The sequence below is a fragment of the Ictidomys tridecemlineatus genome, chromosome 11 (assembly GCF_052094955.1).
Source record: "Ictidomys tridecemlineatus isolate mIctTri1 chromosome 11, mIctTri1.hap1, whole genome shotgun sequence".
Taxonomy (NCBI): domain Eukaryota; kingdom Metazoa; phylum Chordata; class Mammalia; order Rodentia; family Sciuridae; genus Ictidomys; species Ictidomys tridecemlineatus.
In genome coordinates, this window is record NC_135487.1 from 81,935,737 (window position 1) to 81,949,075 (window position 13,339).

Below are 13,339 nucleotides of genomic sequence, written 5' to 3' on the forward strand. Positions count from 1 at the left end.
GTCAAGAATGCAGGTGGCCATCAAAAGGTGGAAGACACAAGAAACTGAATTTCTTCCTTTGAGTTTCCAGAGAAAATGCAGCTCTGATGACCCAGCAAATCTAAGCTGTGGTTCTCATTGGGAAAGCAATGCCACTCTAGGCACAAGGTGTTTAGAATATGCAGAAAATAATAATGAAAGAAGTAAACTTCTTATGGTGGTAGAATAATTAGACCACATATGAATACAACAAACATGACATAGTGAAGAATTCAGGGGATGAAAAGTTGAGTCAAGTTTTAAAAGAGTGTTTGAAGTGCAGGATCTTGATGATTTCTTCCAGTAGTATTAGGAACATTGGTAACAGAGAAAACAGTTACTCTTCCTCCTGCTTTTAAGTCACACATACTTAAATGGGAACATGTACACAGGAAATGGGAAAATGAAAATTAGAACCTTACTGAGATACTACTATAATACCAAGAGTCAGCAAACTTCTTAAAAATGTCAAGCCATAAATACTTAAAGCTTTACAGCCAGATGCTCTCTACCACAGCACTCAACCTTGCCATAATAAAGTAAACATAGCCACAGAAAATGCAGAAACAAAAGGGCATTCCTGTGTTTCAATAAAACTTTATCTGCAAAAACAAATTGTGGGAAGCTTGTGGGTGTAACTCAGGGTGGACCACCATGCTTAGCGTGAGCAAGACACTGGTTTTGATCTCCAGCATGAAACAAACAAATTAAAAAAAAAGATACAGATGGTGCTTAATTTGGCTTATGAGGGTTGGCTGACATTACAATCTCCAGAATGGCTAAGATGAAAAAAAAAGATTTTATGTATCAGGTGTTGGAATTCTGCTGCACTGCTGCTGAGAAATAAAATAATACAACCACTTTAGAAAACAGCTTGGCAATTTTTTAAAAAATTAAACATACACCTGCCACATGACTTAGACATTCCTGTTGTAGATATTTACTCAAGAGAAATAAAGGCACTCAGGCTCATACTTTATGTTCAACAACCACAAACTGGAAACAAGTCAAATATCCATCTACAGACAAATGAATAAACAGATTTCAGTAAATCCATATAACCAATCAAATCTCAGCAATCAAAACAACAGACTATTAATACACACACAATATGGATACATCTCAAAATAATTATGCAGCAAGAAAGATGGAAAGCCGTAGAATTAACACAGTTTGACTCCATTCACATACAATTCTAGACACAAAAATTTAATCTATAGTGACAAAAAGAAGATCAATAGTTGCCTAAAGACAAGGGCAAAGAATTAGGGAGGGTAGGGAGAGAAGATTATGAAAGAGTACCAGGAAACATTTGAGAATGATGAAAATGTTCACTATCCTGACTGTTAGAACATTTTTCATGGGTGTATGCACATAACAGAATCCAGTAAATTATAACATTTTAAATATGTGCAAAAACAACTATGGGCTTAGAGGTAAAAGACAGAAATTATTTCTCTCAAAAGATATGCAGATCAAGCTTTCCTGTGCAGTTCACAGCTCACAGTACAAGCCCTCTGCTTAAGCATCTCCACAACACTACACAGATATCAGCAATAAGGTTTAATTTGTGAAAGTCATTAGATTCATAAGCAAAAGTGAATTATACAGGATGGTGTAACTAATTTCTTGTGTATAGCCTCATATAAGGCAAGGCGATTCCAACAAAGCTAATGAACAAAATTCATACTGTAACAAATTTTTCTATTTAAATGTTAGCTCAGCTACATTAGCAGGCTGGATTCTTTGAGAGCTTTAAATAGTAGCAACAGTGACTCATAATTTTGGAGTTAAAACCAACATTATAAGGACTCTAAGTGATCCAAGGGAGCTATCCTCATTAAGATGGTAATTCAGTCATGCAGACTTAAGTAAACTTCAAAAAGTGGATATATTGCTTTTATTAGAAGTGTGATGCTGTGGTGCAGTGATTTTAGGATTTTCCTGCATGAAGTTAGGGTGTTGTATTCGATGGATATTGCATTGAAAAGTAATCATGTAGCTGTATATCAAAAACAACAGATACCATCATTATCACATTTATTTTCCTGAAGAAAGAACTAGCCTGTGGCCTCTTTAGGACAGAAGTCATCCGACTCTTGCTCTAGGTCCAATCCCCAGCAGAGTGTCTGACAATGCTCATAAATGAAAAGTGTGGTCTCTTCTGTAGTGGCCAATCACAAATACCACTCTAGACTCTTAAACCAGTATTTCAATCAGCTTCAAAAAATGATAAATTATGCTTACTAATAGCAAGCAGTAGGTGCATAATCTTTGAAAGCTAGGAACTTTGGAAAAGATTATAAGCATAAAGAACACAGTAATAAGAGTACTACAGTGAAAACAACACTAATAGGAGGAAGAGAATATTGGATACTCTATGTCAGACCCTGCACTGAGCACTTCATAGCTGTCATTTCTTTTATTCTTCACAACAATCATGTGAGATAGATTTTACTGTTATCATCACTCTAGACTCTACTAACCTGTTAGCTACATATTAGCGCAGAGAGTGAACCACATCGCTTTTGTAATCCATGTCGTACTAACTGCAGTTTCTAACACAACAGATATTTTTTTAATACATTATAGTGTTGAATAGGGAAGTTAAATATCTGGCCCAGGGTTCTATGCCTTGTAAATTAGCAAAGTTTGGACTTAATTCAGATCACTCAAACTCCTAATTGCATTTGCTTATTGACCATTATCTTGTGTGCAAAAATTAGAAGGAAAAAAAACCCTAGATTTTTGATGGTATGGAAATGGTTAAATGTGTTTGGCTCTAATAACTCTATGGAGTAATAAGCAACCATTAATATATTAATTTCAAAAACTAAATAGCTATATGGAAAATGCTCATATGTTAATAGAAAAAAGAAAACAAAATTATATCTCTGCTTTGATTGTAATTATGTAAAAATGATGTATACATATTAATAAGAACCAAAAGGGAGTAAAATATTAGGCAATCTGTTTTAGAGTAGTTGTCGGTATTTAATTTCCATTAAAGTTACTTAATATAGTCTTATAAAAATTATTTTTTTAAAAAAAGAAATACAGTAGCAAAGGATATATTTATATTATAAGGAAACTACATTTTTAAACTAGTGTGTTTGCATTGAAACACCACCTCAAGTATCATATTTCAAAATTAATGATACATTAGTGGTTGAACAAGTTAAGATCCTATCAGATGATTAATTTGTTGTGTGGGAGAGGGATAGAGGGGCTGTATATACCTAATGCAAAAAACAGAGGAGCCTTCTTTGGAGGTTACCCTAATAAATGCCTTCTGTTTCTGTGTACCAGATCCACAAAATCTACAGAGTATTTTTATGTTGACACTCTTTTAGCACAAAGGAATTCCAGTAGCCAAATTCCCCTTATGTCCTTATCTTCTCTAGCAGCTTCAACACCAAAATTCTTCTCATTCATAATCTTCAGGTGGACACAGAAACTTCCTTGCCCAACGCTCCAGGCATCTGGAAGTCCTACAACCATGTGTATCTCCATCCCTTTCCTTCTCTCAGGTGAGAGCCTGCCTTTCTATTCCAGCTACCACAGGCACAGGTGACTTCAGCCTCAAAGGGACCCCACTCCCAACAGAGGCAAGATGAGTATGAGGTCACAGCTCCCCAGTTAGAGCACTGGAATGTCAGTTACACCACTAATCAGTTTGGAACCTAAACTGACTGATTTACTTAATATTTCTAAACTCAGCATTCTTGATTGTAAAGTGGGAGCCATAATGATAGGCAAGTCATTGAAATATAGAAAAGATTAATTGAGAAAGTGTAAATAAAGTGACTAGCCCATAAAAAGTGCTCATTAATGTTAGGTATTACCAAAATAATACTCAATAGTCAAGAATAATAAAACTCAAGAAACCAATGGTTGCTTGCTACAGATTTCCTGCAGAATGTTAAAACTTATCACACAACTTCACCATATTATTATTTGCTTAATCTTTGTATCTTCTTACGTGTATTTTCAGGATATTTTATTGCTCTCTCACCTTTAAGTATTATCTGTTCTTGAACTCCTTAACCAATCTTTAGTAGGTATCCCAGAGTGATTTAATGAATGAATAAATTCAACATCTTTTGCTGAACCTTTTTTTTTTTTTTTGGAGGGGGGATCAGGGATTGAACCTAAGGGTACTTAACCTCTGAGCTCCATCCCCAGTCCTTTTTATTTTGAGACAACGTCTCACTAAGTTGCTGAGGCTTGCTTTAAACTTGTGATCCTCCTGCCTCAGCCTTCTAAGTTGAGGGTATTACAGGTGTGTGCTACCACACCCAGCTCTTTGGAATATTGTCACAAAGACTCAGAAGTGATGGTCCCTCTTTATTCTCATTTAACTGATTAGTCTGAACTGCACAAAAACTAGAAGGATCCTGGTGGATGATGATGGGTTAATGCAAAGATAACCAGTGATAGGGCCAGTTACAGCTGCTACGCCAGATGTGGCATCTTTACTAGAGCATAGTAATGCAGCCCCAGGTGTGTCATGTGTATCTACAGACTTGGTGGATGCATTCTAGTCAAGATACATCAGGGATGGGAAAGGCACTCTGCTTTCACTTGATAAGGACAAGTGAACATCAGTGGTATCACATGCTGCAAGACCTTGCTAACTCTACTGTCCTCTATCACAACATAATATGCAGGACCTTGACTAACCATCTCAACACTCTGCAGAATATCAAATCAAGACACCAAGCTGATGACGTTGTGTTAATTAAAACAGATAAGTAAGAAGTGGGAAGTATTCTAGATACCTTGATAAGGTATGCTCCCTAGTTGGGGGGTGAGCAGGAGATAAACATTATAAAGATAGGGAGCTTATGGCTGGGATTATTGCTCAGCAGTAGAGTGCTTGCCTAGCACGTGCAAGGCCCTGGGTTCAATCCTCAGCACCACATTAAAATAAAGGTATTGTGTCCAACTACAACTAAAAAATAAATATTTTTTTAAAAAAGATAGGGAGCTTGCTATGCCTACAAACTTCTTTGGGATGTACTGGTCTGAGGCACACTGGGATATCCCCTTCAATAAAGGCAAGTTATTACATCTCACATAAGCTAATGAGAAACCCAGTGCTTAGGAATCTTGCATCATTTGGAAGCAGAAAACTCTAACCTTGGTAATACTGACCAACCCATTTAAGTAATGCAGAAACTATAATACTTACTGCAATGAGACAATAGAGGCTATGCATGGATCCATATGTGTCTTTAATAGGGGTTAAAAACACAGACTATGGAATCACCTTACTCATTTTCAAAACTCAGATCCGTCACTTACTCACTGTGTGACCTTAGGCAAGGTAGTATGCCTCTCTGACCTTCAACTATCTCATCTGTAAACTGAATGTAATAATAATGCTTACCTCCTATACATGTTATAAGGACTGCAGAATATCAATAAACTGGGCAAAGACAATGTTAGTTATTATTTTTTATTATATTGAAAGTGCCTCTAATATTATGGGCTGGGTATTTTGAAGAATAGGGACAGGGGAGAATTCTAGAAGAGGTTTATAAATATTTATGTTCATGAGCTCCTTTTATTAATGGAAGGAAAAGAGTTCAGGATTACTGTGACCAAACAAAAGGCGAAGGTGGATAGGAGGGGTGGTATGAATAATCACAGAGGATGGGCAGAAAGGACCAATTGGAAAGATTTTAAAGTTGGAAGGAGGAAGTTGGGCAAGCGCAAGATGGCTAGAAATGTATTTGGAGTGACAGGCAGCATGCACAGTCAAGAATACTACCCCCAAGGCCTTTATAGAAGGGACAAGCCAGTTCAGAGGGAAAAGAAGATGCAGACAGTTCAGGGGTAGGAGAATGATACTATACAAAAGCGCCAGGGCTTCCTGTTCTCACAAATGCGACTGACTGTTAGCACTCTGATAACATCATGGGAATAGGAGGAAGTGATTTATGAAGACCAGAGGTAATCAGAGTCACTGAGGAAATAATTGCAAAAATAGCTGCCTAGACCACGTCCACATAATCAAGAAGCCAGTGGTAACCTAAGTGGTTATATTAAAGCCCAAGCACATCCTATCAATAAATGTCATCTCCCTCATGTCATTTGCTTAATGACCCCCTCTGGTGTGATTTTCAACAAAGACAACCTATCCTAGGTTGGTGGGGCAACTCTGAATGTGCATTGCAAATGTAAGGTCTATTTATGTAAATGAGAGAACTGTATCAGGGCCTGAGTTCATTAAGAACAAATGAAAATTTGGGCCTTGAACACTATCTACACGGACTAAAATAATCCTCTCTGGGTTGGTCTCAATTCCAACTGTTAATATAACATTAGACATTTCTTAACTCCCCCATGCCTCAATTCCCTCATCTGTAAAATAATAAAGCTGTCTATTTCATATGATTACTATAAAATGAGATGATTAAATATATGTGAAATGTTTAGACCATCCCAAAAGCACAAAGTAAAAATCTCTAGTGTAGGCTTTGTAGGGGAAGCAGCTCCCCTCAAACTCACTGACTAGACCATCCATCAATTCTTAGTTATGAGATAATATATTTTTATTTTTATTTTTTTAAGAGAGAGAGAGAGAAGAGAGAGAAGTTTTTAATATTTATTTCTCAGTTTTTTGGTGGACACAACATCTTTATTTTATTTTTATGTGGTGCTGAGAATCGAACCCAGCACCCCGAGCATGCCAGGCGAGCGCGTTACGGCTGGAGCCACATCCCCAGCCCGATAATATATTTTTAAATGAAAGAGTTAAATGATTCCAAAGTTTTTTTTTTCTTAATAACTCCACTATTGTATATAAAAATAGATTAAAATGTGGGGAGGGAAGGCAAGACATGAAGCTATCACAACCATTCCCAAACCTGGCAGATGCAATTGTCGCTGTATGTCATCAAGTAAAAACATTCACACAAATCACATTTGCCAGATTCCCCGGGTCTCTTCCTACAAAGGCTTAGCTTTGTGATGGTTCTTCAAGGCCTAATGCACATTAACATTTCAGGATATGTCTTAATTTGAATGAAATGGGTTTCTGAAAGACAGAACCTTGAAAAGCTATGTGTTTGGATTTTTCAGCAAAGTTCTGAACATTAAATGAAGTGTCGTGCAAGAGATCCCTCTTCTGGTGCAGCAGAGACTCCCAGAGGCGTTTTTTCAAAATAGCAGGGACCAAGAAAGTAGAACATTCTATCCATCCTGGTAGTGAAAGTGATCACTAAAAAGGTGGTTTGTGAGAGAGAAGAAGCCTCCAGACAAACTTTCTCCCTGGGCATGTGTCCAGGGAGAAAGTTTTTCTGGAGCCTTCTTAACTAACAAAATACCCTTCTAATCCTAATGGCTATAAGACACAGTTACTACTTTATCTTATTAATTTTAGCATCAAAAAGTAAAAAGTTAAAATTTGTTTTGTTTTGGTTTTGGCCTAAGGCAATCTCAATCTTTCTTTCTCTGATATGGAAAGTATCAGCTTAGAATATTCCTCTCTGTTAGCTGTATGATCATTAAATAATTTCTCAGAATCTAGCCTTAGAGGAAAAATTGCATCTAGTTATTCCCTAACAATTTGAAATCAATCTAGACCAAGGCCAGGAGAGGATTTTATCTAGATGAGACAAGAATCCAAGTATTGGCAAGTTATAAAGATGACCTGAGAATCATAATTTTATAATTGCTGGGGAAACTTGGTTGTTCCACCATAGCAAGACTGTTTGTCAGCGATGAACAGGATGTCTGTTATAACAGGTCAGTAGTCATTTCATTACAACCCCTTTAACTAAATTGAACACGCTTCATGAGTCACAGCTATCCCAGGATAAAAGCTACAGTGCCTGTCTGCTTACCAGACCTTCCATAATTCCTCACAGTTGACTTTCCTTCAGCAGTTCCTCCAATCCTATTTCCACCATTTCTTTGATTCACTGGCTCCCATCCCACCTCCAACCACTGGGTCTGATTCTCCTTCAAATCTCTCAAATTGATGCCCCACTCACTGACTTTTTTTCAATTTATTTTATTATTATTATTATTATTATTATTATTTGTAGTTGTAGATGGATAGCATGCCTTTTATTTGTTTATTTTTATGTGGTGCTGAGGACTAAACCCAGTGCCTCACATGTGCAAGGCAAGCGCTCTGCCACTGAGCTATTGCCCTTGCACCCCAGTCATTTATTTTAAGCAAACTCCCAGAACACCACTTCTGTTTTCTTGTGCTAGTGTTCCCCAGCACTGCACCTGCCATGTGGTACGTGCCAGGCTTAGCATAATACAAATCTGACCCTCTGACCAGGAGAGTAGAAAAGGGCTTTTAAACCAATATTGCAGTTTCAGCCAATCAGATACAATATTGTGCCTGAGTGACAGACTACCTACAACTAGACCTGAGGCCAATAGTCTGTGACCCCTGAGCTCAAAGAGGTGGTGAATTTTAAGCTGCAGCCTGTAAGCAAGAGGTAGTGTTAATCTTTGCATAGAAGGTCCTAAGTAACTTTGGGTGGTGTCAGAAAAAGGACTTTGGTCCTTTTGAAGAGGAAACTAACTAGAAAATACTATGTCTAGCCCTAGGTTGGAGGTAAATTAAGGCCAAGATGGTTAAACTAACTGTAACGGGAGAATTGGGATTGAGGCTTTGACCCCAGTTTTAAGAATCAGGATAGGGTACAAGATCAAGGGTGGCAATGATGGAGTTCCTGATCACAGAGCCTAGCTCATATAACTAGCTTAGGACACACAGCAATTGTGCCCTTGATACCACTCCCACATCTCTCTTGAGCATCCTGGGAATATCTGTTTGTTGATGACTAATTGGACTTTAGTGCTTGATCATGTCCAGTCACAATGGAGGTGACAGCAGAGACAGAATGAACTGTTTCCAAGTCTAGCTGTGATATGATGCTTTTCTCTCTAGCTTCATCCTGTTCCTCCCACTCAAAATTCTGCTGCTGAAATCTGAAGTAGAGAAAGATTTACTCAATGCTGCCATCTAACCCCCACCCAAGCGTAGGTTGCCAGTAGGCAGATAGGCTCAGCATTTATGCAACTCCCACGAAAAGAGAAGCTTCTGTCTGTTTTATTGTTTAGTTTAGTCAGACAGAAATCTCAGATGATTCTGATATGAGTAACGAAGTAACATACAAACTGTTTGCTAGCAAACTGACTTTCCTGTGATTTGTCACATTATGTAAGTAGGCACGTTCCAAGCAAGGCACATAGACAGTAAATGTAAAGGGGAGAATTTTTCGTCTTATAATCTTTTTACCTGTTTTCAAGGTAGGGGTTTTAATCCCCCATGATAACGGACACTCCTTGGTTTTACTTGGGGCTTTCCCATTTGGAGTAAGCCCCAGACCTTTTCAAACTAGGAGAGTTGATCATCCAAGCTGGAATTCAAAAGCCTAGATTGGAGTTTTACTGTATCATGGATTGATCCTGTGGTTTGGGGACTCTCAGTTGCCATATCCTGTCATCAAATACAATCAAAGTCAGTGTTCAGACCTATACGAATACTCACCTGGACTGGGGTTGTGGCTCAGCGGTAGAGCACTCGCCTAGCATGTGTGGGGTGCTGTGTTTAATCCTCAGCACCACACAAAAAAATTAATTAAAAAAAAATAAAAGTACCCAACTACAACTAAAAATATATATTTAAGAAAATACTCCCTTAATCTGTGTATTATATCAGAGCTTTCAACCAAGAAATAAGAGAAACATAGACCATAGCAAAATCTCTCCTCTCCTATCAGCCCTTTGTTAGGAAGCACAGGAAGATTAAACAACAGGTGTCCCAATGGCGGAGTCATTTCAATATTCCTAGAAAATTCGTTTGGTTTTAGTGAGCATTTAATGTTCTCGAGGGATAATTACTTACTTACTTTCTTGAAGTGCCCACTTGAAGAAAGGCATTTCTCCTACTCCAGCCCCTCTGGCATTGCTGTTTACTCAAGGGAAGTATAAAAACTAAGAAATATTTACTAAGGTCACAACCCAAGAAATCAGGCCTATCAAAAGACTCAAAATTAATCATAAGATTAAGGAATATTTTTCCTTCCCCATATCTGACAACTGCACTAACAGGCCTCCAATGTCATTGCCAGACTCAAGTTTGTACTAAGGGAAACACAAAGTCAACAAAAGAAATGAAAATAAGGACAATAAAAAAAAAAGAAAAAAAATTAATCCTATGGCACCTGCAGCCACATCAAATGTTAAATACAGCACAAGTCCTGGACAAATTCACAGAAAACCTCATTCTAAAGACTTATTCACCTCAGTTCCCACCACTTGATACATCATATCATCTACAGTAGAATATTATAAAGCATGTAGAAAGGCAAGGGAAAAAAATAAACATAGTTTGAGGAGACAAAGCTAGTATTAGAACAAGGCTCAAATATGACATGGATTTTGGAATTACCTGAGAGAGATAATTTAAAATAACTATAATGAACATGTTAGAGGTTCTAATAGGGAAGTAAACAGGTAAAAACAGATGGTTTACACCCTACCTATTTAACAAATTTGTACAGTGTACTAAAAATGTTGCTAAGAGTGAGATAAATAAAAAGAATAGAAAATGTAAGCTGAGAGATAGAAACTCAAGATAGAATCAAAATAAAATGCTAGAATTATTTTTAAATTTTTTTATTTTATTGATTTTATTATTATTTTCTTAAATACATGACAACAGTGGAATGTATTATAATTCTTATTACACATACAGAACATAGTTTTTCATATCTCTGTATATAAAGTATGTTCATGCCAATTTATGCCATTATCCATGCACTTTGTTTTTGTTGTTTTGTTTGTTTTGCATTACAATTCTTAATGCATATATATATATATATATATACTACAATTTTTAATATCTCTGTTTGTATATTGGGTATGTTGACACCCAATCAAGTCTTCATACATGTACTTTGTATAATGATGTCCATCACAATCCACTATCCTTGCTAATCCCCTTCCCCCTTCCTTTCCCTCTCATCCCTCTTCCCTATCTAAAATTAATCTAATATTCCCATGCTCTCCCTCCCTACCCCACTATGAGTCACCTCCCTCCCTTATATCACAGAAAACATTCTGCATTTGTTTGGGGGGGATTGGCTGACTTCATTTATCATTATCTTCTCCAATGCCATCCATTTACCTGCAAATGCCATGATTTTGTTCTTTTTAATGCTGAGTAAAATTCCATTGTGTATATATGCCACATTTTTTTTAACCCATTCATCCACTGAAGTGCATCTAGGTTGGCTCCACAGTTTAGCTATTGTGAATTGTACTGCTATAAACATTGATGTGACTGTATCCCTGCAGTATGCTGTTTTTAAGTCCTTTGGCTATAGCCCGAGCAAAGGAATAGCTGGGTCAAATGGTGGTTCCATTCTAAGATTTCCAAGGAATCTCCATACTGCTTTCCAAATTGGCTGCACCCCAATTTGCAGTCCTACCAGCAATGTATGAGTGTACCTTTTCCCCCACATCCTCACCAACACTTGTTGTCTTTATAATACCTGCCATTCTGACTGGAATGAGATGATATCTTAGAGTAGTTTTGATTCGCAATTCTCAGATTGCTAGAGATGATGAGCATTTTTTAATATATTTGTTGATTGATTGTATATCCTCTTCTGAGAAGTGTCTGTTCAGGTCCTTGGCCCATTTTCTGATTGAGTTATTTGTGTGTGTGTGTGTGTGTGTGTGTGTGTGTGTGTGTGTGTGTTTGGTGTTTAACTTTTTGAGTTCTTTATATACCCTAGAGCTAGTGCTCTATCTGATATATGAGGGTAAAAAATATGCTCCCAGGATGTAGGCTCTCTGTTCACCTCACAGATTGTTTCTTTTACTGAGAAAAAACTTTTTAGTTTGAATTCATCCCATTTATTTATTGTTGGTTTTAATTCTTGTGCTACAGGAGTCTTATTCAGGATAGAATTATTTTTAATGTAACAAAGTGAAGAATTTTGATGGACTCATCACTAGATTAAACATGGCAAAGGAAAACATCCCTGAGTTCCAGGTGAGTACCAAGTGTCAGTATAACTTCCCCAACTGTAATGTAAAGATAAAGCAAGGCAAAAGAGAATGAAGGAAACAGAATAGAACATCCAAGAACTGTGGTGCAACAAATGAATAATTAGATTATCAAAAGGAGAAGAGAGCAAAAAACATATGTACCATATCAATGGCTGAAAACTTTCCAAAATTAATGACAGACAACAAAGCACAGATCCAGAAAACTAAACGAACACTAACCAGGATAAACACCAAACAATACACAAAGTAAAAAACACTGCTCCTAGACGAATCAAACTGCAGAAAACCAAGACAAAGAGTAAATCTTGAAAGAAGGAAGGGAGAGAAAGAGCCTCACCTATGGAAGAAGAAGGGTAAGAATCACACTGAACTTCTAGTCAGAAACCTGGCACACGTCCACGCACTGATTAAAGTGGCTAAAATTCTTTTAACAATAATACTAATTACTGTCAAGGATGTAGTACAACACAAAGACCCATTCATCGCTGGTGGGAATGCAAAAGAGCAGAGTCCCTTAGAGGACAGTTTGTCAGTGTCTTGCTAAAGATAATCTAGCTATAATATCTGGCAGGTGTTTATACAATTGGATTTGAAAATTCATGTCTATGCAAGAACCTGCATGTGAAAAATAAATGCATATTTTACAACAGCTTAATTCATTTAAAATATATCTATAGCCATGGGAAGGAGTGAGGAGGAGCAGAGAAAGGACTGATTAAATAGGTGAAACATAGTAGAATTCTTAGAGCATGAAACTACTCTGTTGGACACTATCATGATGGACACACTCCACTACACATTTATGAAAACCACCAGCACTTTATAGCACAGACACAAACTTAAGAAAATTATTTAGGAGGTTGGGGGATCACACATGTCATACAGAATATGACAAGATAGTGTAACTGTTGCAAATGGGTGAAACAACCTCACTGAAGGGAGAGAGAAGGGAGGCAAGTGATTGATCTATGAGTCTGTACAAATGAGTGGAGTCTGTAAGACAAATGACAAAAGAAAATGTAATTAAGCACTGTGCTGTAGTTAATAAATTTATTTCACACGGGGTACTGGTCAGCAATTCTGAAACTGCTGTAAAAGCATGCTAGGATTAAACAATTAAATAAGGGCATGGTAGGATCCATTTTTTCTTACTGTTGGAGAGAGAGTTTAGGAATAAGCAAGAGGAAGAGGCTAGAATGATCTATGTGACAATGGATTAGAGTTAAAGACATCAGGACTCATGACAGCTTAATATAACTAATACAGG